The following is a 23,044-nucleotide window of genomic DNA, read 5'->3' as shown; positions in this document are numbered from 1 at the left end:
TTTAAAAGAATGCAGGCTGTGAAGAGACAAGACACAGCAGCATATTTATTTTCTTACAGGATTTACTCGCTTTGGCTGAAGCGGCAGATTGAGTTTTTAATTTTTTGCATATTTTGAGGTATAAAATATGCAGTATGGCTTGGTACGTCTGTCTTTCTCTGCAGCTTTACACTACTGTGTTCAGCAGACAGCCGGTTAAATGCTTGAATCAGGGTGATTTTGTGCTGCGTATACTAAACAGCTTTAAGTCAAGTGTTTTTGGGGTTTTTTTTGCTTTGGAGAGAATCAGCCCATGCTGTTCAATAGATGCTTCACTGTTCCACTGGTTAAACACAAGAGGCTGCGGTGCTCATTTGTTCCTCAATCTAATAAGTTGCTGCACAAAAGATGGGTTCACATTAAGTTGTGGGGCAGCTAATGCTGTGTAATGGTAAAATGGGTTGTAGAGCTAGCGCTGTGAGGGATACTGTACTTCTGGGATGGGTACTGTATCTGTGCTGTAAGCTGAATTGTCAGAAGTGAAATGCAGCTGTGGTTCATTAAATCTGAATGCATCAGTGTACATCTGTCTACTGTGTGTCAAACAAAGAAAAGTTGAAGGCAAATTCAAGGCTAAAGAAAAGAAATACATTTAAGAAAAGAAATACATTTAGAGACAGCATGCTATCCGATGTTATGTTCAATGCCTTACTTATTCAATGTTACTTGTATTTGTTGAATTAAATAAAAGGATTACTGCAACAATAACATCATTATAAAATCTATTTTACATTGCTTTATATCATCCCCTTTATTTGCTGCAAATAACTCGATGGAACAGGAGAGAATGCGTTTGCTTCACTGTTGCTGCTAACAACAAACACGCAGGGGCAATTATTCCTCTGCAGCTCAAATTGAATCATTTATCTTTGAAGACCGCAGACCATGGTTACTGCTAAGTGGAGCTTTTTTCCTAATGAGTTCTCTTTAAAGTCCCCTATACTTCTGTATGTCAGCCACTACACTGTTAACTGTCTCTTCTTAAACTGATGCCATTGGTTGGTTGGATCCTCATTGACCTTTTGACTGAACAGAGGTTATCAGAAGGTCTCTGCAGTGAAAAGCAGGTCTACGTAATCGCAGATTTTTATGGCTGTTTCTTTGATGGTATTGAAAAGACTTTCATGATGTTTTCTTGCTTGTTGCCAAGGTGCTGCGGGGGCGATGGAAAGGAGGTTGACATCCTCTTGCACTTAGTTTTGACTTTTTCATGTCTCCAATAAAATGAAAATCCTCTGAAATGATAAATAGCGCTTATCTAAGAGTACTGGGAGCAGGTCAGGCTTTCTGAAAATGTCCCCCCGCCTCAGTCCTTGATGAAAAGATTCCTGTATGAGATCTCTGAGGAAGAAACCAGAAACAAGACGCATGATATCTTGCAAGACTTATTTACACTCTTTTGCTCCTTTTAGCGTACTCTGAAGGTATACTTAACACATTTGTACAACTCTAGACAAAGCTGTATTTCCTTTGTGATGATAGCCACTTATATATTTAAGCCTGCCTAAAGGGTGTAGCAAAGCCTTGCTTAACATATTCATTTGTGAATGTTGTCAGTGTGTGCAGTCGGGTCCTCGTGGAGTATTCTCAGACTCTAAGCCCCTGGCCAGGGGAGTGTTAGTGTGCATATATTAACCACTCAGTGTGGGAGTCTACCCCCCACCCCTTGGGGTCATGGATCTGCATGCCTGCGCTGAGGCAGAGGCTCCACATGTCTGCCGAGCCTGCCAGATTGCCAGCACCAGCAGTAGTGGCCCCGGGGAGTTCAGCTCGGGGAGAAGCAGCCTGGAGCTTTTCTGCGCACAGGGGCCTGTGGGCTTGTCAGGTGGGACCGGAAACCAGAAGGCAACCCAGATACCCAGAAAGAGGGTGAGAAGAAGAGGGAGGCTTAGGAAAATCACAGTATGGTCAAACACAGTATTTATGGTAATACATGAGTTGAGGTATATTATCGTGGAACAAATTAACATCTGGCACTTTATATAATTTATAAATTATAATTAGGCCTATTCACACCAACATTATCACTGTATAACCTAACCTAACATAACCTCACTCTTCAACCAGCCAGTCTACTGTGTTAGCACAGCAGTGGCCTTGATACTCATTAGTCCTGCAAAAACGAAACATTCAGGATCATGTGGACCAAAATCTGGGCTCTTCCTAATGCACTATTTGCCCGTGTTTAGTCACAGCCACTTTCAGAATCTGAACGATAAGCACTAAACTTTCAAGCAAATGTAAAGTTAACTCTCTTCAATATGAGCATCTCAGAGAAACAGCTGTTTGTGATAATGTTGAAACAGGTCCGGATCTTTGTAATGGGGACTGCTGTTCCAGGATATCACAATAAATGTTTTACCCAACATTAACAGTGTTGTTTTGCGCTCAAACCCAACTAAGCAGACCCAAACTATTTATTCTAGTCTAAAACAGATGCTACATGTTTTTTCTATTTGACAAGCACCTGACACTACTTTAAGTGCCAGCATGAGACCTAAAAGGATACCTCAAGCCTCTAAAGGTAATGCTCAAAACATTTGACAATCGGTCTGTATTTGACTACCTGGTGTCAAAACCAAGCAGCAACTTCCAGTGAAAAATGAATCAAGAGTGTTCTCTTGAGGCTGGCTCCAAATTCCAAGGAGACTGCATTTTGGTCTCTCATCAATTTCAGGGTGTTGGTTTTGTGGGTTTTGCAGAAGGCTAGGCTAGAGCATCAGCTTCACCTCAAATGGTTTTTAGATTAGCCAGAAGCTACTTTGGGTCAGCATTTTCAATATGGTGTCTGCAATGCCTTGGGCTTCATAATGCCTCTTAAGAAACCCCCCCCAAAAACGATGGGTGACATCACTGCGACTGCCTCCATGTTTTATACAGCCTAAAGGTAAAACGCATTGGAGTAAACTTTGGAAAAAGGTAAGGCAACAAATTAGTCAACTTTCTGTGAAAAATGTATTTTCTCTCCAATAGCTTTGGCAAAGCGTCAAAACTGTGGCCCCTCTTTAGAAAAAAAAACAGTTTTCGGTTTGAACACCCTGTCAGGGGTGGGGAATGGGACCATGCTGGATGGTCCCCAAGGGCCTCGGGTGCAAAAAAGGCCAGCTCTGACCGGCTGACTAACAATAATTGGCCCAAGGAAAAGGGCCATTAGCTGCCCAGTTGTCTGTGTGTTTCCTCGTTATTGTGGGCCATTCCTCCCCTGTGACTTCACTCTGTTGTCTTTTTCATTTTTTTCTTTCCGTCTTCTTCCCTCCTGCTCTCTGTCTTTGTCGGAATCTCCCCTCTTCCTCCTCCCTTTTTGCATCCACTTTCATCCCCCCTGTGGTGGATTGGGAGCTCCACTGACCTTGGGTTTACAGAGCTGTATCTACCTGCTGCACCCAGGAGTATGCGGTACGACAACTTGGTGTTATTGAACTGTCACAGTGCTTGGTCGTCCATGGCATTCATTGTTTGAACTACCGCACTAGAGGGATTCCTTATTGACTCAGAAGCAACAAGGTCACTCACACATTGCTTACAGTGATGGAACTGTGGTTGCTTTTTTGAGTTAAAAAAAGGATAGAAACACTCAGGAAAATCATCAAGAGAAACATACTGTCGTGTACTGAAGTGGGAACTCCTGCATTTCTACATCTCTTCGTTGTAACACATAGTGGCCATTTGTCTTGTGTTGGTGGGTGACTGTCTATAGTTTAAATTTTTGGATAAAAACATCAAGCTCCTGCTATTCACTACCAAGATTTTCCAGTCTAAGCATGGGCAGAGTCATCACTCTGCCTCACCCAGTGCTCTGAATCCAGCAAGCTAAGCCTAATGAGGCACCATTAGCAAAACTAGGGCATCCCCCTTTGCATCCTTTATTAACATTAGCATGGAGATGAAACTGTGAAGAGGCTGACAATAGATCCTTGTGGAATGCTTCATAGAACATGACTGATTTAATACCCTCAAAAATACAAGCAAAGGGCCAGAGATCATGCAGACCGTTAATTCTTTAAGTCTCTCAAACAAAGGGAGATTGACCCTTGAGTCTTATTTTAATTTCTCTACGCAGATGATATGCTGGTTTCAGAACATGACATTGTCCCCAACCTCTTTAAACTTTGCCTGCCCTCTGAACTGCACTTTATGTACTGTATGGAAAACCAAACCTTTATGCTGAGTTAAATAAAAGGATGATAAGATTAAAAGCAGCTGAGCCATGACTGTAATTACAACCACTTCCTCCTTGCTTTTTTTTTTTTTAACGACTGAATCCTTACAGCAAAGGGGGTATTCTACATATCAGTATCTTTTTTTTCCTAGAGCGCTTATGGAGAGCAGGAATAACTGGCTGATCCAGGAATGTCTTGGGGAATGCTTATGGAGACGTTGGGCTGCAGTGAGCAATTAGATCCATTTTAGTGGCTCGTTAATAATTGAGCATTTGTTAATGGCGTGGATGTTTCAGCAGCCGAGCAGACTGCGGGTTGGCATCAGATTAGCTTTGCAGTTCTGACATATGTTGCCGTGTCACTGCACACATGTGTGTTGCAGCATGAGAGTGCGGTGTATGTGTGAATTTTACTTATTGTGTCTGTTGCCCCGTGTGTATGTGCGTGTTCACGAGGATGACCTTGTGTGTGTTGTTTAAGGCTGTATTCATTCATGGGGAATGTGTGTGCCCACCCATGCATGGATGCATTTTTGTACATATGCCTGGGTGTTTACACACACATTATCACCCTCCTTTGTTGTCCTTTGCATTGTTTCCTGCATAATGAAGGACAAACTGTCGAGAAAGCGTGATTAGCATTCTGGTGGATCCTGCCGCAGACCCCCTCTACTCTCGTCTGTCCTCTTGTCTCCTCTTCCCTCCCCTCCCCTCCTCTGTCGTTTTTTTCCCGGCTTGGAAGCTGCTGCAAGCATCGGCAGGCGGGCGGGCGGGTAGCAAAAAAGAATATTGCAGTGTGGCATCACCATGGCAACGGCCACGGTTTATGACATCCATAACGTTGAGAGCTGCACTGTTGATCCGTTAGACAGAAATAGCAGGTTAAGGCACACACTTTCGTCTTGTCACACATGCAGAGAAGATTTCAAACATCCATGAGAGAACACATTTCAGCACCCGGCTGAAAGGTGTTTATACACACACTCATGCGGCCCTCCTGCTCACTCAGGAGTGCTCACAAAGATTTCCCTCCGATCTGCCTCTGACGTACACACCTGTGTGCAGAGAGGGGCAGGGAGGGGGGTTTATCCCTGTCCTTTAAAAATGCATTCATCTGTTCCCGTTATCATAGCTCTGCAGTAGCAAGCCAAAGTCTAACTCTATAGTTGCACTTAATTTGGAAACATTCCTCTTTATGAGATGTCCGCAAGATGATGGGAGACCATCATTTTTGTGGTCAAATAGGGGCTGCTCATTTTTATCATTGCATTGAAATACATCTGCAGTGCTCATGCTTAGATTGTATTGCTATATCTCATGACAATAAGCTGTAAAATGACATTTTATAGTTAATACTTAATATGATATAATATACTTAATTGAAAATGGGAAAGTGGTTTAAAACTGATTTGCTCTTGGCAACAAAAGAGAAGGCAAGCTTTTAAAGAAGATAGATATAAGAAGATAGGCAGCACAACCACTTCCCTAAAGTGAAGCCATAGCACTTAGAGCTCTCACTGCAGGTTATGAAGTGCTCCTCTTTAATAGACAAGACATTGGTCAAACTAGAAAAGATGCACAAATTCATTTTTACAAATATGGAATCTGTCGTCAATTAGTTCTTATCATGCAGATTTATGTCCAGGTGTTCGGTTTTTGTAGAAGTTTAGTTATAGTTATGATTTAATGCTGAAAAAGGAGGGATGGGACATCATGATTGACACCCCTGATAAATGCAGGCTTTTAACTGTATTAGCAAAGTACCGAAAGAGTGGTGAGAGGAAACATAACAAACACTAACACAGTAATTCACTTTTCCATGACCATGAGTTTCTGCCTCAAAGTGACGCAAGAATCAGTTCTGCTGTGTACTCTTCTGTCCTGAGAGTTTTAAACATTTTACCGCAAATTTAAATGTGTGCATTCGTGAGCAGAGGTATGACGTCAATCCAGTGGCATCACCAGCCAGATTACCTCTGCATATCATGGTTCCAAAATACAATAAATGCAATATATCAGCCAGGACGTAGGCGTGCTGTCTGTATTCATTTACAGCCAAGTAAAGGAAGTATAATACAAACACCTGCTTTTGCTGTTTTTCTTTTCTGTCCTTCTGCCCCTCACCTTAGTTGATGTCTTTATCTTAAGTCTTAACACACACTGCTAACCCAAACTCTGCTCTCTTAGGTATGATGCTTTCCCATGTCCTATCCACTCTCTTTCATTTATTGTGTTTTCGTTTTTCTTCACTATTTCAATTTGCTCGGTTTGGAAACTTCTCTTCACTCTCAGCCTTTGTCATTCATGTTTCTCTCCTGTTGTCCCTCTGTTAGACATTTCTCCATCACAATCATGTCGCCAGTCTCTTTTCTATTTGCAGACCCCTTCTTATTTCAGAGTTTCTGCTCCCATCTCATTCTATTTCTCCTGCTTTTCCTTGTATGGCCAGCCTGCACTCCTGGGAGTGGGCTGAGAAAGCAAAGAAAATCGAAAAACAAGCTTGTGACGACAGTACAGGTGCACAGGATCAGGCTGTCCTGAAACTTTACCTCTACATTCTCTCCACTTTTCCTTGCTTTTTTTCTTTGTTGTTTACCCAGGTGTTTCTTTCTCTACATTATCATTTTTCTCTCAATTACCATCCCCGGCTCTGTTTCCAAGTATAAAGACTGGAACAGACACCCAGCCATGTCCTCAGTTCCACCCAGGATCTGGTGTTGGGAGGGTTAGTGAGGAAAAGTGGCAAGTATAGCCAGAGGGAGTGATGACATGTGCCAGCTAAGTTTCTCTAGCCAGACAGATGACGAGTGTGGATGACAGTAAATTTCCTGCTCGTCACTGATTCTATGTGGGACAAGGTCAGCCAAGCTATATATGTGTACAGATTTTTGGATCATCTCAAAGAGCTGTGCCAGTTTTTCCATATGTTACTGCAGTTTTACTAAAATGTGTCCATGTGTCACCGTGCATTGAATTACTGCAGTCTGTTTTTCTTTGCTGATTTACTAAATAAATAAAAAAAATATTTGGACAAAAAATCATGTTAACTTAGTATTCAAATCAACTTGCTTACACTTTAAGCATGAAATACATAATCCTTCAACATCCTACCTCCTCTGCAGTCAGTACAATTTCTAGCAACATAATCTAGGTGGGCAGGCTTGGAAACCATTTCTGAATAGCAACACTTCAATATAGAATCCATCAAATTCACATAGACCCTTTCATGAAGACCATGGCTGTTTTCAAAACCGCCTACTCTCCTAGCAGTACTTACTGATTTGGCCAAAATGTAAATGTAGTATGTAAACAAGAGCAAAATCTGCAGTAAGCCAAAACTATCCGGATATCGAGCTGATTTGGGAAAAATTGTCAATATGCAGCAGACCATTCTCCTTCTTGTACTGTTTCCCACAATGCACAGCATTCTCCATCTTTTTTTTGTATCTGATGGGTGGCCCTCCCTTTTTGGGTGCATTACTACCACCTACTGTACTGGAGTGTGGACCCGACTTTCAACGGTCGGTTACATTTACAGTGAAGTTATGGGAAATAAACGCAGATGAATCTTGTCACTTCCAGTAATTACAGAGGCGACACCCATCTCAAAGGAAACTGTTCATTTCCGTGAACATCACTGAATGCTATATAAACCACTTCTTAATTGTTTTAATCATAAATGGATGCCACAGAAGCAGTTTCGCTGCCAGCTTGGCTGTCACTTTCCGAAACCGTAAAACCTGCAAAGCTTGACCAAGCATACTTCAAAATAGATCCAACTGAACAGTCATACTACATACTACCCTCAAAAGCAGTATGAAGTATGCAGTACATACTAAAAAGGCCATAAATACAAAACTCAAGATGGCACACCTGGAAGCTGTTTCCCACTGCCCTGCTAAGGCTGTGCGTGTCTTTATTTCTTTATGTACTTTGCCCTTTAAATCACTTACTTAAGCCATTAGCAAGGATAACCTTTATGGCCATTTTACACTACCTACTTTTCGATATTTCTACATCCTTATTACATTTATGAGTTCTTAAGAGTTAGTTTAATGTTCTTACCTGGCTGTGTGGTGTGGTCATTGCATTTTATTACATGTGAGAGATTAAGAGCCAGGGTATGACTCTATAGCAGCGATGAATGTTCCTCTTTGAGAAGAGCTGATGGCCAGAACATAACTTTCTGGTCAAATATGAGGATGTCAGTTTCTAATAATTGCTTTGAAATACATCTTAAGTGGTCATGCTTAATCTGAGTTGTTTTCTCTTATGCTAATAGGCTTGAAAACCCAGAACAGAATAGAATAGAGTACGAGTCTCCTACAACTAAGGTCATTTATGCAGTGATGTACTACAGTGTGCTCTATAATTCCAGAGGTTTGTATATTTTGCATGCACAAATGACTACAATTAAATGTACTCTGCTGTTATAACACAGGGAAGTTTGAACCTTTTGAATGTGAACTTTGTGCTTGAGGTGTACGTTGCTAACCTCAAATAAAATAAAGAACGCTGTCATTTGCTTTGTGATCTCTGTCACAATCAAACCTTGATTTGATTAGCCCAAGGTTGGAAAACATACTTGGAAAAATAGCGCTCTCTTTGGCACGGTTTGGAAAGAGTCAACAATTATGTAAATAACATGTGATGTGAGGTGCTTTCTGCACTCAAAATGCAAACCACCCTTTGATCCTTGTGCATGCTGCAGTGATACCCCCCCCACACACACACACACACCTACACACCTACCTGCCCTCACTGTTGTTGCTTCCCCTCCTCCTGCTCTCTCACACAGGATCTCCTCTGCAGTCAACTGTTGACTGTGTGAATGTTATCTGAAGGACACTACGTTCCTGTTTCACTATCACCCTGCTCTGTGAGAGCAAGCGAGGAGGATAGCCCCTTTTTTACATTTCATTTAATCCACTTAGCTCCCCATTCTCAACATTACACTCTGAAGGAGATTAAACATAGATGTATTCTATAGAAAGAAATAACACTGAAATCAAATTCACCCCAGCCTCTTACATTTCATCTCAGATTTGGGTAGATAAAGCCCTGTCTGGATTGAATAACGCAGATTTATCCAGGAGTAATCTCATTCGCTAGGACAGAGACGAAGATGTGACACGACAAGAAGCAAGAATCATTAAGTATTTATTCTGTCGACCTAAGAACAATGTCCTCTGCAGCACTGGCAGAGCTAAGATGGCGCTAATATGGACTTTGAGGCTCCTTTGTTAGCATTGGGGAAAGCGCTAGAGGGATCAATGCCTTTTCAAAGTAAACTGGGTCATTAAGGGATAACCACCTCCCACCTAGGCCTTTTCTGATCGACCACCTTTGTAGAGAAGGAGAAAAAAAGAAAGGAGAGAGAGAGGGAATAAAAGAGGAAGGTGCACAGAGTCACAAATTTCTTGATAATTTTTATGGCTGCATGATCGTCTGAGAACTGGCCATTTCAAAATGAACAATTATGTATTATTTGGGTTGTGTTAACGTACTCTTTCTGTTTGTGCAACATTATTAGATATCATCAGACTCTGCATAAGACTCATGTTTATTCATTGTTTTATAATTCCTCACCCTGCATGGGTCTGCTTTACCTTTTCATGGGGACAGTGCAGCATGTTCGCTGCTTATGTCATTCTGGCCTGCTTTTTAAGTCCTCCAAGCTCCTCTCAGTAAATGTGTCACAGGTTTCATCCTGGGAATCACTGCCTCTGCTTACAGTCCTGCCACCTTTTTTCAACATGACCAGCCCAGCACAAAGAGTCACGACTTCACTCCACCTGGACAGCACCAAAAAACTCGACCTACATAAAAAAGTGCTGCATTAACAGCTGATTAAAATAGAGGCTACATTTTCCCAGGCAAACTTTTCTTGCATTGAAAAATGGCTCCAAAGCTGTCAAGAGAATCATGGCAGCATCAGAATCAGCTGAATTATATGACAACTTTATTACATCGTGATAAGACAGAATTCAATACCAGATGGCGAGAGAATGAGGAGACTTCCAAGGAGGGGAAGTAATTTTCTTAGCAGCAGATAAACCAGCTAACATAATCTTTCTTTGTTCTTTTGAAATGCCAAACTCTGACAAATCATCTACAGTAAGAGAAAGACAAACATGATTGTGGGCACCGGTACAGACAGCAGATGAGACATTTTAGGAGATACTTCCAGGGATGTACTACTGGCAGGTTTTCTCACATTTTGTACAGAAAAAAAAGAGCAGTGTGGGATTACAAAAGGAGTCGTTCAGATACAACTTCTGTTGTTTTATAATAGTTAAAAAATGTGCTGCACGAACGCACAAAGGCACATTCATGCACTTTTTTTAATCATGTGGTAACTTGAAGACACTTAGGAAGAGAAAGGTTACAGGTAGGCAGTCTGCTGTGCCTTTTTCTCTTTTTCATAAGTCTTGTTATTTTCAGTGGATATCAGTGGGGTGTTCTGCTCTACAGGTCCTTACAGTGAGCATGTGGATATCTCAGATCACAGCCTCTCTCCCTCTGGAGGAGCTGACTCATTACCTCAACCATAAATCAAACAAGTTCTCTGGAATTTCAGTACATTAAAGGAAGCAGAAGTAATGATTTCTTTTTCTTTATTAGGAACTTTAAAAGCTCCTTTTTATACATTGTCTAAAGAGCATCAAAGACTGTTGCAGCTTGTAGGCCATGGCATCAGTAGCTCTGGATGTCCATGTCATTTGGTGCCGTTTCAAAATGCATTGACAAGTGGACTTGTTGCTAGAAATGTACTTGATCACTACAAAACAAAGTCAGCACACTGCTTTCATCTTATCCCTGTGTCTTTGTCCATTGTTGCTTCACTGGGAAACCAAAGTGTTCCCAAACAGGACACCTTCATGATAACAGGAGTCTTCAAGCCCTTGCTCCTCGTATACTGTGGCTGATATATGAAGAGTCCAGTATTCTGTATGTGTGTGGTGCACTCCTGTCTTTGGGTCTGTATGGGAACTCGGATCTGAAGTACTTTTTATAGTGTTCGCATCCAGGTCTATACACACCTGCACCATATTGAAAGTCCTGTTCTCAAGTGGGTCAGTACATATACTGTATGTATACTCTACTCTAGTGTGTCGAGACCTTTGCACTCGTTTGCATTTTTTCTCTGGAAGCCATAACAGTATGAAGTACTGATTGACCTTAATTTACATTACTGTACAATATTGTTACGACTTGCTTGTTTGTGCAAGAATGTTAGTGTGTTCTTTTCTTCTGCTTATGAGTGCATCTTTTTTATCTCATGCATTATTCATTATGTACATGTATATAGGTAAACACTGAAGCATTTGTATTTTATTCTTTCACTTTTTTCCCATTTTTCTGTTTCCTTATCTCTCTGTGTACTTTTTAAATTAAAAAATGTAATGCAAAAAAATAAATCTAATTATGTGGTGATCAGCATTTTAGGATGCATCTCTATTACTGGACCCCAATCAAAGTTGGGACCAACATCAAAGGGTTCTCTCTTTCTACTGTCTCTAGGCTAAAGTTAGATTTAGTTGCACTTGGCTCGCAATCAGTGATTTTACCTCAGCAAAGGTTCAACAATCTAGCGTGTTTAATGTTGTTCAAAACTTTAAAAGCATTTTCGTGTTTGTTTTATCTAGTTTACATCTCTGCCTCCATCATTTTTTGGAGAGGAGGAGTGAAGTGTACCTGCATATCTAGCCAAGTCAGCAGAGGATCCAGTTTACACATGATTTCATCATTTCTGCCCTGCTTTGGCAATCCTCTTGTATTTGTCTTTGTGCGGGACAACAGTGTATGATATGTGTATCTGACAGTGTTATCATTGAATCATGCAGGAAAGCACTCTGAGGACTGCTTCAGAGGTGTTCTGTTTGTTGACACTCTTGCTGGTAAATTGGACATGTGGCTGTGCATGGCTGAGCTTGCACAAGTGAGTTTTGTCGAAAATGGAATTGGGTGGCCACATTCACCTTTTCACTTTCTCTCCATGTCTTTCCACAGTGTGATTCCTCCCTCTCTACATTTCCACCTCCACCCCTCTGTATATCTTTCATTCTCTCCCAAAAAAAATATGCGCAAACACTGTGAATTACCCTAGACCTCCAACCTCACCAACACCTCTCTTTGCTCCCCTCTCACTTTTTTCCCAGCCACGCTACCTACTGCTCCCCTAGACTGCAGTTGCTAGGCAACAGCTGATTGAGCATGAGGGGTATGCAATTGACCAATTATAAGTCTTCAGATGAAAAGTGGTGTCAAGAGTTCCTGAGATTACAGCTAAGGCCTTTTCCAGCCAGAATATACTGTGAGTGGACACTGCATATTGTGCTGTATGTTAGGTCAATACATCAACACCAACACACAAGAGTGTGTGTTATTTCAGTTTGATAGGCACTGGATGGGAACAGTGAGACTGTCGTGGAATAGAAATCAGTGATGGTGATGTAGTACTTTAATGATTTAAAATAAGGTGTTATTACATCTGATACACTATGTCTAAAGCAATGGGGTCTCCCTAAATCAGTCAACTTGGTTGTTATGACTCAATAAAAAGGATGTTTTCATGATTGTGAACAGAGACATGGTTAATATCTTTTAACAGAGTCTTAATAAAATACAGAATTATCTGTCTGAAAAATGTTCTGGTTTCTGTATGTTGTCTGTTTTTTAGTAGTATTGATCAATCACATATCAGCAGGCTTTGGTATATGCAGAAAAAATAGCATATGAGGAGCAAAAGCAGGCACATCATAATCTACCATGTTGACATCCTGGCTCGCTTAGGCTGGAATCTGAAGATGTATTTATTTCAATGACTGATATGCATGCTGACAACATCGTACATCATACAGAAATTTTAACTTTAGCCACAAATCTTCTTGATGCTATGTGGCTGAGCCCAATTAACCATTTGATTCCCTAACCTCCTGAAGGGTATTAAATAATTTGTCCAACCCCCATTCAACAAACAAGCACTTTTAAATGTATTCTTCTCCTCTTGAAGACAAATCTAAGAAAGTTTGCTAGTTCCAATTTACTTTTTAAAAATCTGCACAATGATTTTCCTATTTCAGCATGATTGGGAGCCATTAATTACAAGTAAGATATATAAGAATATATATTTTTATTTCTGAATTTAGACCACTGAAGTAAGCCAGAGTGGGACCTCTGTTTTCACAGCTCCAAGAAACAAAAGCAAGGACCAAGTTGCAGACAAACAATAATATTATTAAACCTCCTGTTATGTTGCAGGTCAAATTGAAGTTCAACAACCTTAAAATAAATTGTTAATAAAGTGAAAAAATTAAAAATTTAAAATAAAATAATCAAAATCTAAGTAATGTAAAACTACTGTATTTATATTTAGGTCTTTCCAATGTACATTAAAAAAAAGGTTTAACATGAATTTTCATAAAAAACGAGTGAGTTATCTTCATTGAACCATGATCTGTAAGAATTAAAGAACACCATTTGCACTAAATATTGATTTAAATGATTAGTAATGGAGTTAATAATGAGATTTAAAAAATGTATTTGGATTTTCTGGGGTTCTGACACTTTTAGATAATTAAATATGCCCTGGGTCAAGTTGACCCAAGAACATAATTGCTGTTCCTGAGAAACGAACATAACAGGAGGGTTAAATAAGCAAAGGGGCTAAAGATTCATAACAAAAACTTACTTTACCAAAGACCAAATTCAAGTGCCCATCAACTAAAAATACCAGATAAAAAAAACACTGGGGAACCGCAGGACAAGCATAAGGAATCACAGGAGACCACTCTGGAAAATTACAAAAACATGGGAGAAAAGATACAATGAACTGACAAAGAGAAACAGAGGAACTTCACCCACACAGGGTCATCAAACACAAGTGTGACACGAGACACGTGAAACAAATGTGGGTAATCAGACTGTAGGAAAAACACTCAGGAAGGAAGTAATTCAAGGCTTGACACACAAGGAGAAATAACTTACAAAATAAACCAAGATGCATTAAAAACTAAACTCAGCATTGAAAACACGCATAAGGTCTTCAGTAATCCCCAATGCTGCCAAAGCCCACTCTATGTGCTGTGGATTTGTCTTCTACCAACATATTGATTTCTTTGTCGTCTTGCGCTTGTGTTTTTTAAAATCTTTCTTTTGTGTCTTTTGGACTCATTATCTACAGCCACATTTGATAAACTGGACTTCTTTCACCTGATGTACATAATGCGATGTAACAGTCTCTCTCTCATAGTAGTGGACTTCAGAATGCCCTGAATGTCTTGTCAGAACTGAGTCTTCAACACAGCCATGTGGTAATTTGCTTTGATGCAGAGTGGTGTGTGCTTTTTGACTCAACAAACAAACACTCTGACTCCCTTCTGCTTCCCCTCATCACATATTTCTTCACTACATTTTTTTGGCCCCTTCCTCTCTTTCCATCTTTCTTCCCCTCCATCTTCTTTCATACCAGAGACACCCTCCATCAGTGACCAGACACATCCATCAATGATCTTCCCCTCTGCTCATCCACCGCCCTGAGGATTCCATTATGGCTTAGCAGCACACACACACACACACACACACCACACACACCACACACACAACCACACACCCACACACACACACACACACACACACACACACACAGTTTAGGAAAAGGCAGCTCTATCTCATCTGGCTGCAGGCAGAGACACGATTAGTTAGAGACTGGAGATAGCGATGCAGCTCTTGATGGCTGCAATGACTCTGGACGTGATGACGACGATGGTGATAATTATGATGACGATGGCCCCAGAGGCATTGAGGTGATGATGAGGTACACTTAGGCAGAAATATTCCTAGCAATTGTCGGCCTCGTCATCAATTTGACCATCATTAACCTTGTTAAACATTCAGAAAGCTGCTTGATCATAAGAAAGAGTGAGTCAGCAACCCTGACCTCAGGACCTCAAGATCAACCAGACACCCAATCAACTCTTCTGAGTTGTGCTTTTCTTCAGCAGCCCTAGTTGCTAATAACTTTTTCCCTGGAGTTATACTTTCTTCTAACCTATTTTTAAACATGCAGCCCAATTAGTGTAAAACTCCTACATAAAACAACAGGAATATTGGAGTAGACGACCAACAGAATGATGCTACTGAAGGGACAAAGTAAAGGATTGTCATATGAGGGCTGTAACACCCCATTGTGCTTACATTAAAATCTGGACACATGATCTGGATCAAAAGAAATGCCAGATAATAAAGCATCTTCATTGGTGTGTGATCATATTTTCCTTACCACATCTTGAAAATGTTGGTTTTAAAATATGCTCAGGTCTCTGTAAGTGAAGATACAGTCAAGCACCCTACCTATTCCTCCAGTGACCCAATCCCATCTCCACCCTAAAACCTAAGCACTGAACTCTCCCTGCGGACTTGACGTAAGGTGTGCTTTGTGTGATTGTGATTTGAATTATAACTAAAAAAACCTCCTTTCTGTAATCGTGTGTCTCACATTACAGTGGTTATGTATCGTCTATCTGGTTCATAAAATCAACTAATGTAAGTACTCTGCAAATACGGAAAGGTAAACGTAGACAACCTACACATGCCATAGATAACCACAGAAGTCATAAACTTCAAGTTGTCATCTACATATAAACGTATTCTCACTTTGTACCGGCACACCCATGCTTTCTTCATTTTCATTGGGTTTCTTTTTCAAACTTCTTCTGGGTATTACTTGAAAATACATACATGTGGTTACATGTATTGTAGGGCTGGAAAACCTCATCCTTTATGCCACCAAGTTTGCAAGTTTGATTTGGCAAATTGGGACAGCTCCAAACACCCACACACAATGTTTGTGAGTCTGTGAGTGTTGAGATTTTAATTGGGCCTGTGTCATGTGGCTTCAGCCTATGACCTCAAATACTGAGCATGTGTTGTCCTCTGACATGAGTTGGCTAACCTAATTAAAACATAAATAAAGTGTACATTAACAGGCAGAGATGGAAGATTCTATGAAAGATTCCCAGGAAATAAGATGTTTCTCAGTTTTTAGCGACTGCTCTGTTCCTACAGAAACCCTGATGATATTTTTAAAAATTGAGAAATAATTGGACTGTGTACCAGGCTACAATACTGTTTGAAAACATAATATCACAAAAGCTTAAGATAAATGATGACAAAAGCTGGGCATTCTTACACCTGCAATGATTCCAGCTGATTGTCTGCCCTCAAAATCACTCAAGTGCAGATTTTTCTCTGGAGAGAAATCAAAGCTTCATAAGAATAACGAGAACGCATTAAAAATGCCACATGTCAAGACCTCATTGTCTGTGAGCTAGATAATGAGACGCGTATACAGATCACGTTTTAATCAGTAATAACAGGGTGTCCTGGTCAACCAAGAAATCTTGGGTTTTTGTGCTGTGTTTGCTTAGTGATTATGAGGAATAATGGGGGTCATAATTTAAAAAAAATAATTGTCACTTCTTTGACGTCTAATTAGACTTCATTAACATGTCTTGGCTTCTAATGAGTACTATAGGAGAAACATGAGAAAAGGAAAGGGAGAAGGACAATACAAGAGGCCGAAGGAAAGGTAGACGCAGAGAGGAGTTTGATTAACTATGTTTCTGTATACTACTCAAGAACACTGGGTTTCTTTTTTTGTAAATCAGTTGATATTCTCCAACCGTTTCCACCTCTGCGTCCTGTATCTTGTGGCTGATACTTTCGTAGCAGCTACAAAATACACACTGCTCCTATCATGGCGCAGCTACAACAAAGGCTTTGTAAGCTATTTCCTCACAACCAAGCTTTTTCATTCACTTGTAGAGTGTTTCCTCATTCTCTTCCAGCTTGGAATGACCAGCTACCACCTCCTTTATCGCTGTTAATACCTGCTGTTTGTGTGGACAGCAACGAAAAGTAGTCAGCAGTGCTGAGCCAAGCATAACTGGATGACCTTTGCTGGCCTGGCACGCAGCACTTGGCAAAGTTGAAAGTTCTGATGCCAGGGATTGAACCAGGTGGAGTTTTCTTCTTGGAAACAGGAGCCTCAATCAATGTAGTACTTTGACTGACTTCAGTGCTTGACTTGGCACACATTCTTGCCTTTAACTATGGCACAAACTTGTTAACTTTTTACCATTCACATCAAGGGCATTTGTAGGAATGCAGTTGGCCTTTATTTCACACATTATACCTCAAATAACACATACAGCTCAGGGATATTTAACCTCACGGCTCTCATTTCATTTTAACAGTATTTTTGATACGCTTATTCATGATGTGGAGGCAGCCAAGAAAGACACTGCATGAACTGCAGTTTTTCTACTTCCCCATTGGCTTAGTTTTTCATCACTAGCTGATATAAACCCGCAGTCTCTGAGGAGCTGCGTGCACCTCAAGGACAGGAGGGCATCACCGCAAGACATCAATGACACGTGTAAGGAAAGGGGTCAGACGTAAAATGGTTAATAACTGAGACCACACAGGTTCAAGCATTCATATTTAAACACAGTAAACACACACACCACTGCTCCAAGGAGTCAGGTATAGGAGACCACCAAGGTCGTGCAGAGATTGGGAGATGAGAGCACTTCGCCTTCACTGCTTGAACAAAGTACCAGCGCTGTCTCAGCACTATGAGCCCAGGAATACAAATACGCCCAGCTAAGTGGAAGAGTTCTTTTACACAAGACCTTGAGCCTCAGGCACACCACAGACTGTACACTTACAGTACAGAGGGCTGGAGATAGGAGGACAGGAAAGGAGGAGTGATAGGGGACTGAAGGAGACTCAAGGGAGACAAGGGAAGAATAGAAGAGAGGCAGAAAGACAGGTGAGGAAAGGGGGGAGGAAGCTTGTGAGCGGGAAAGAGGAGATGGGGGGGGGAAGCTAAAGGAGACAAAAAAGGAAAAGGCTGCGAGCAAACCAGCTTTAACTCCTGAGATAGAGACGTAAAGGGAGATGAAGCTGAGGATATGTGATGAGAGAGAAGGGGAGAATAAGGGGTGTCATGGCTGCTTATCATCACAATGCCGAGGGTGACATTGATTATCACTCGCCATCAGCAGGAAGCCTGAGCAAGAGTCATCAGGAAGGTCAGCTAATTAAACCAAACGCTGCTGCAAAAAGCTGGCACAACTCCTGTAATGCTTCCACTCAAATCTTTGGAGTTGGGTGACACAGACTGTTAAAGTATTTTTTGTGCTTATTTTTTTTTTACACAGGATATGTAAAGCCCTAAACACCTAGTGCAACTTAGAAGTTATATACAAGTAACTTATGGCAGCAAGTCCAGGGAGCATACACTTCATGTGCAGGTAATAGAGATAGTTATCTATATTTGAGCAACCTCTAAAAGTGGTGTACTCTCATCTTTTGGTTTATCTGGCCATGAGGCAGGGGTGTTTCCAGGTGGTGGCCTGTGCCCCACCTGAATTCTGAAAGGCCACCCTGGTGCTACCCAAAAACATTATGCTTATGCATATGCCCCTGTTCCGTCTTTCGGAATATTGGGGCAAAGATGTTCAACCTCTGATCCTCCCTTGAAGGTAGTGACAAGGCTGAATGTGTGTGTGTGTGTGTGTGTGTGTGTGTGTGTGTGTGTGTGTGTGTGTGTGTGTGTGTGTGTGTGTGTGTGTGTGTGTTGTTGTGTGTTTGGCACTCCTGCTGTGTGTTTACTAGACATTCTTGGGCACCAATAATAAGTTGTTTCGGGTGGCAGTATGTACTACAAAGCAGTATTTATGGCGCAACTCTGTTCCAGCCAGGCAGCAACCTCCGGTCTAAAAATATGAGTCCAATCCAAAGTGCTAAAAGCTGCAGTTCATCGAGAATCCGCTTGAGGCTGGCTCCGGTAGTACCGGAAGTCACATACACATGAATGGGAAAAAGGCGATATTTACAGCAGAAATAATCATGTATACAGCCTGGTACAAAAGATTAGTGTAGTCTGGATAGCTCATTTCTCGATCGGCTCACAACTGTGAGGGTGGAGTGAAGTTTTTTCTAACGCGGGCAATTTCGAAGATGTTGAGATTACAAGTCTTCCAATGAAAGGCACAGCTGACTGCGGGGAACCACTGTAACTGTTGGCTAAGAGGGTCAAGGCCCGCCTCTTTACGTCACAATCGTCTTGACAGCAGTAATATGGCTGCCGCCAACGATTGGCCTCAAAACAGCTCTTCAGAAACAGATGGGTGACGTCACGGATACTAGGTCCATATTTTATTCCAGCACTGTTGTGGAATTGCAGTATTGTGATTATCTGTCTATCCTGTCACATGCAGGCTCTAAGCAGCTTTTATGATAATGCAGCTACATTTTCTGTTGGTTCTTTTACTTATTATAAGATACAGAACAGGTAAACAGTGAAAACTCCCTGTAATGTCTAAAATCAACTCTTCAAAGAACCTCCAAGATTTTTTTTTTTTTGGCGTCTGTATTTTCTGCTAAATTTGATCTAACATGATCTTTATTGAGAGCCAGACTCACACACGTTCTGCTGTCAATTTAGCAGTTACAGCTCTATGTAGCTGCAGGCTTTGCTGAAAATGCTCTTGAAGTAAAAAGAAGTACTGGTAAAGGTGTAGACAACAAAACATTCTGGGGGAATTGGTTCAAGTTAAGTGTTAACAACTTGTGCAACATGTTAAGAGGATAACAGCACAGGCTACTGTGTTGAGACATCAGTATCTTTTTTCCTCATTTTAAGGGAAACTCTGCCAAATGTTCTCATCCTGGCAAGGCTCTGGGAGATTCCTCACATCTGTTAATTGCCTCCTGCTCTCTTTTAATGTACCACTGCAGCCAAGAACTCTGCACCCAACATCATCGTATTACAAGTGATACTCATCATTTTCTAATGTCCCAATAAATGTCCCATATTTGCGATCCTCTTTACACTCCACTGCTTGTAACAAGCTGTCCTTGGGCCCAGTTTCAGCTCTCTTATTTCCCTCTCCCTCCCCTCGCTGTCCCCAGGTGTCTGTAGCTCTCTATGCCACCCGCAAACCTCCGGAAACACAAAGAGCAGAGGCAGATTATGAAGGTCCTGGATCAATACCTCCAGAAACTGCATCACAGGAGGGGGAGGATGTAAACCATATGGCACTACTTGAACTACACCCCATCCACTTAGCTCTGCTATTGCCTCTCACAGAGCAACATGGCATCCTTTTTTTTCTCTCCAAGAGATGCCTCCCAAGACTTTAGTTTACACTGAGGTCAGAGGTATTTAGCATCTCGCAACATTAGCATTAAAGCTGTTGCTAAAGCTACACATCACAGCATAAGTGAACGTTATTTGCATAATCTCAAATCAAACAAAAACAGTAAACACACCAACCATGCCGTAATTGCTTCATTTAACATTGCATAACACTATACATAGCGCCTGAGTGCTTTTCCCATGTTTTATACAGCATCATTCCCACAGTAAAATCGAGCAACAGTAACCATTGTCAACTCCATGACTACAAAATCCCAGAATAAGAAAGGACTGCTGGAAATCACAGCCATTAATGATGTATTACCTGTCATGTGTGAACCGCTTGTTTATTTCTGTGCTAAATTTGTCTGATCACTTCTCTGTGGTGCATTGCACATTATCAGCTGCAGTGAGGCAGGGCCCCTCTGTGTGAGGTTTGACAGTGGAGACGTGTCACTGTGAGTGAGGAGAGAGAGAGAGAGAGAGAGAGAGAGAGAGAGGATGAGAGGATGACAGAGAGAGGATGAGAGAGAGAGAGAGAGAGAGAGAGAGAGAGAGAGAGAGAGAGAGAGAGAGAGAGAGAGAGAGAGAAAGAGCAGGGATAGGTGATGACTGAGAGAGAGAAAAATGAAAATAGCTGTGAGATGATTAGAAAGAAGTGAGGTGATCCTTGCATGCTGATTGTGGCTTTGCCTGTATGTGTGTGTGTGTGTGTGTGTACAGATCTTATCACCTGCCTATGTAAACATATTACTAATGTATGTTTACAGAGAGAGGTGGCGTTATATTACAGGCATGTCACCCCCACCCACCTCACAGCCACACCCACCCAACAACACTGACAGCCATCTGTCCTGTAATTAACCTGCTGACACACTGTTCAGCATCCACTGCCCTTCAACAAATATCTATGTGTGTGTGTGTGTGTGTGTGTTTGCAAGCTTGTCCACCTGTGTGTTTGCCCATCTGTCTTTTAATTTAGCTGTCCTGCACCTACTGGTGTCCACTGCGAAGGCGGTGATCCTAATGTATGAATCTGTTCTCGGTGTGGGACATTTTGGGACTTTTCCACTGGATGTAATATGATGCAGTAAGTAAAAAGAAAATGCAACACTGCAGCATCTTAAAGAACACTACAACCTACTTTATTAACATTCATTAGTCATTATAAGCAGACAGGGGAAGTGGAGAAGGTGTAGGGGATGCAGGGAGGGGGGCCAGCTAGATTGAGTTACAAAGACTGATGATTCTTAAAGAGAGAAACAAGAGGAAGATTGTTTTCTGTGCTTGAGAGCAACAAAGGTGTGAAACAGCAGTAATGGGTTCTACCTGGAATCAACACGGCAATATTTCATTCTCAACTGAGGCAGAAATGCAGACTCACCCTGCCCTGCACCTTATAAACTCAGGGGAGGGGCATAAAGTGTGTGTGTGTGTGTGTGTGTGTGTGTGTGTGTGTGTGTGTGTGTGTGTGTGTGTGTGTGTGTGTGTGTGGGGTGTGTGTGTGTGTGTGTGTGTGTGTGTGTGTGTGTGTGTGTGTATGCATGAATGAGTGATGGAAGAGTTGCTCTGCAGTTTCAAAATAGCAATAACAGCAGTGCAGCATTTCTTATATAGAGAGTAGTGCATCTGCAGTGAGGTGTCAGGTTGCAGGCACACACAGAAGAGCTGCATTTTCTGTGTTACGTTGTCATTTGATCTTTGCATTAGACTATATCTACTTTGTTTAAATCTTCCTTTAATGAGTTAACCCCTCTTGCATGACATAAGGGACATGCTTAGACCACCAAAGAATCCTTCTGATTCAGCTAGTTCAAACTATATAGTCGAGGTCTATGCTGTAAATATGTGAAGGCTCTCAGGTTTCATGAAAGGCATCACTCAGGCACTGTTTAAGCCCTACGAAATTGATGGGCGGTTTGCATGACTCTCTGTCAGACTTGATTTACAGCGTTTCTTACACATACATTTACACACTCTAAACATAAAAATACATATACAGCTTGCGTTCTTCCTCAAGACACCCTGCTATTGATTTGTGCTCAGATTAAATGTGCTGCCATGTCCTCAGAATGAGATTCACGTAGCCTCAAGAGCCTGATTGGATCGAGGAATCGATAAGGTGGCAGAGAAATGGAGAGACAAGAGAGCGAGGAAGAGAGATGTATTCGCTGTTCTTCATTACACCTATAAAAGGAAAAAAAATGAGAAGTGGCAGTGAGGGGGTTGTAGCATTTTGTGGCAGTGCAGTCCCAACTCAACACTGAAGTACTTTGCATTAGGCCTATTTCTGCACAAATAATGCAGTAAAGAAATCAAATAAAAATGTGTAGATCCTTACAAATTACCAATGCACGCCATCTGTTCATCTGTTCGATACAAATAATCATTAACAGAGGGTAAAGTAAGGCTGATGATTTTATCTGCAGTGTGAACACATAGTATATCCCTGATGTTTAAGTTTATCAGAGATAGAGGAGCTGCTAATAAAGTGGGACAGTACCAGAGGAGCTTCGGTGAGCATCACACAGAGACACAGACAACGCATCACAGGGCTCATCTGTCTCAGATAGCTGGGTGTAATAACAAGGCTTTGGTTTTTAATTAATCTGCCTCAATCAGAGAACAAATTCTAT

At 41.4% G+C, this 23,044-nt stretch overlaps 1 protein-coding gene across 4 annotated transcripts in view; it reads left to right on the top strand.

Annotated features, from left to right (window-relative positions):
* Nucleotides 1-23,044, top strand: part of gabbr2 (gamma-aminobutyric acid (GABA) B receptor, 2) — a 217,689-nt gene that overhangs the window by 153,703 nt on the left and 40,942 nt on the right. The window lies entirely within an intron of this gene.

The sequence above is a fragment of the Notolabrus celidotus genome, chromosome 16, assembly GCF_009762535.1.
Source record: "Notolabrus celidotus isolate fNotCel1 chromosome 16, fNotCel1.pri, whole genome shotgun sequence".
NCBI lineage: Eukaryota > Metazoa > Chordata > Actinopteri > Labriformes > Labridae > Notolabrus > Notolabrus celidotus.
Note: the sequence above shows the minus strand (reverse complement) of the source record. Positions and strands in the feature narration are given on the sequence as shown.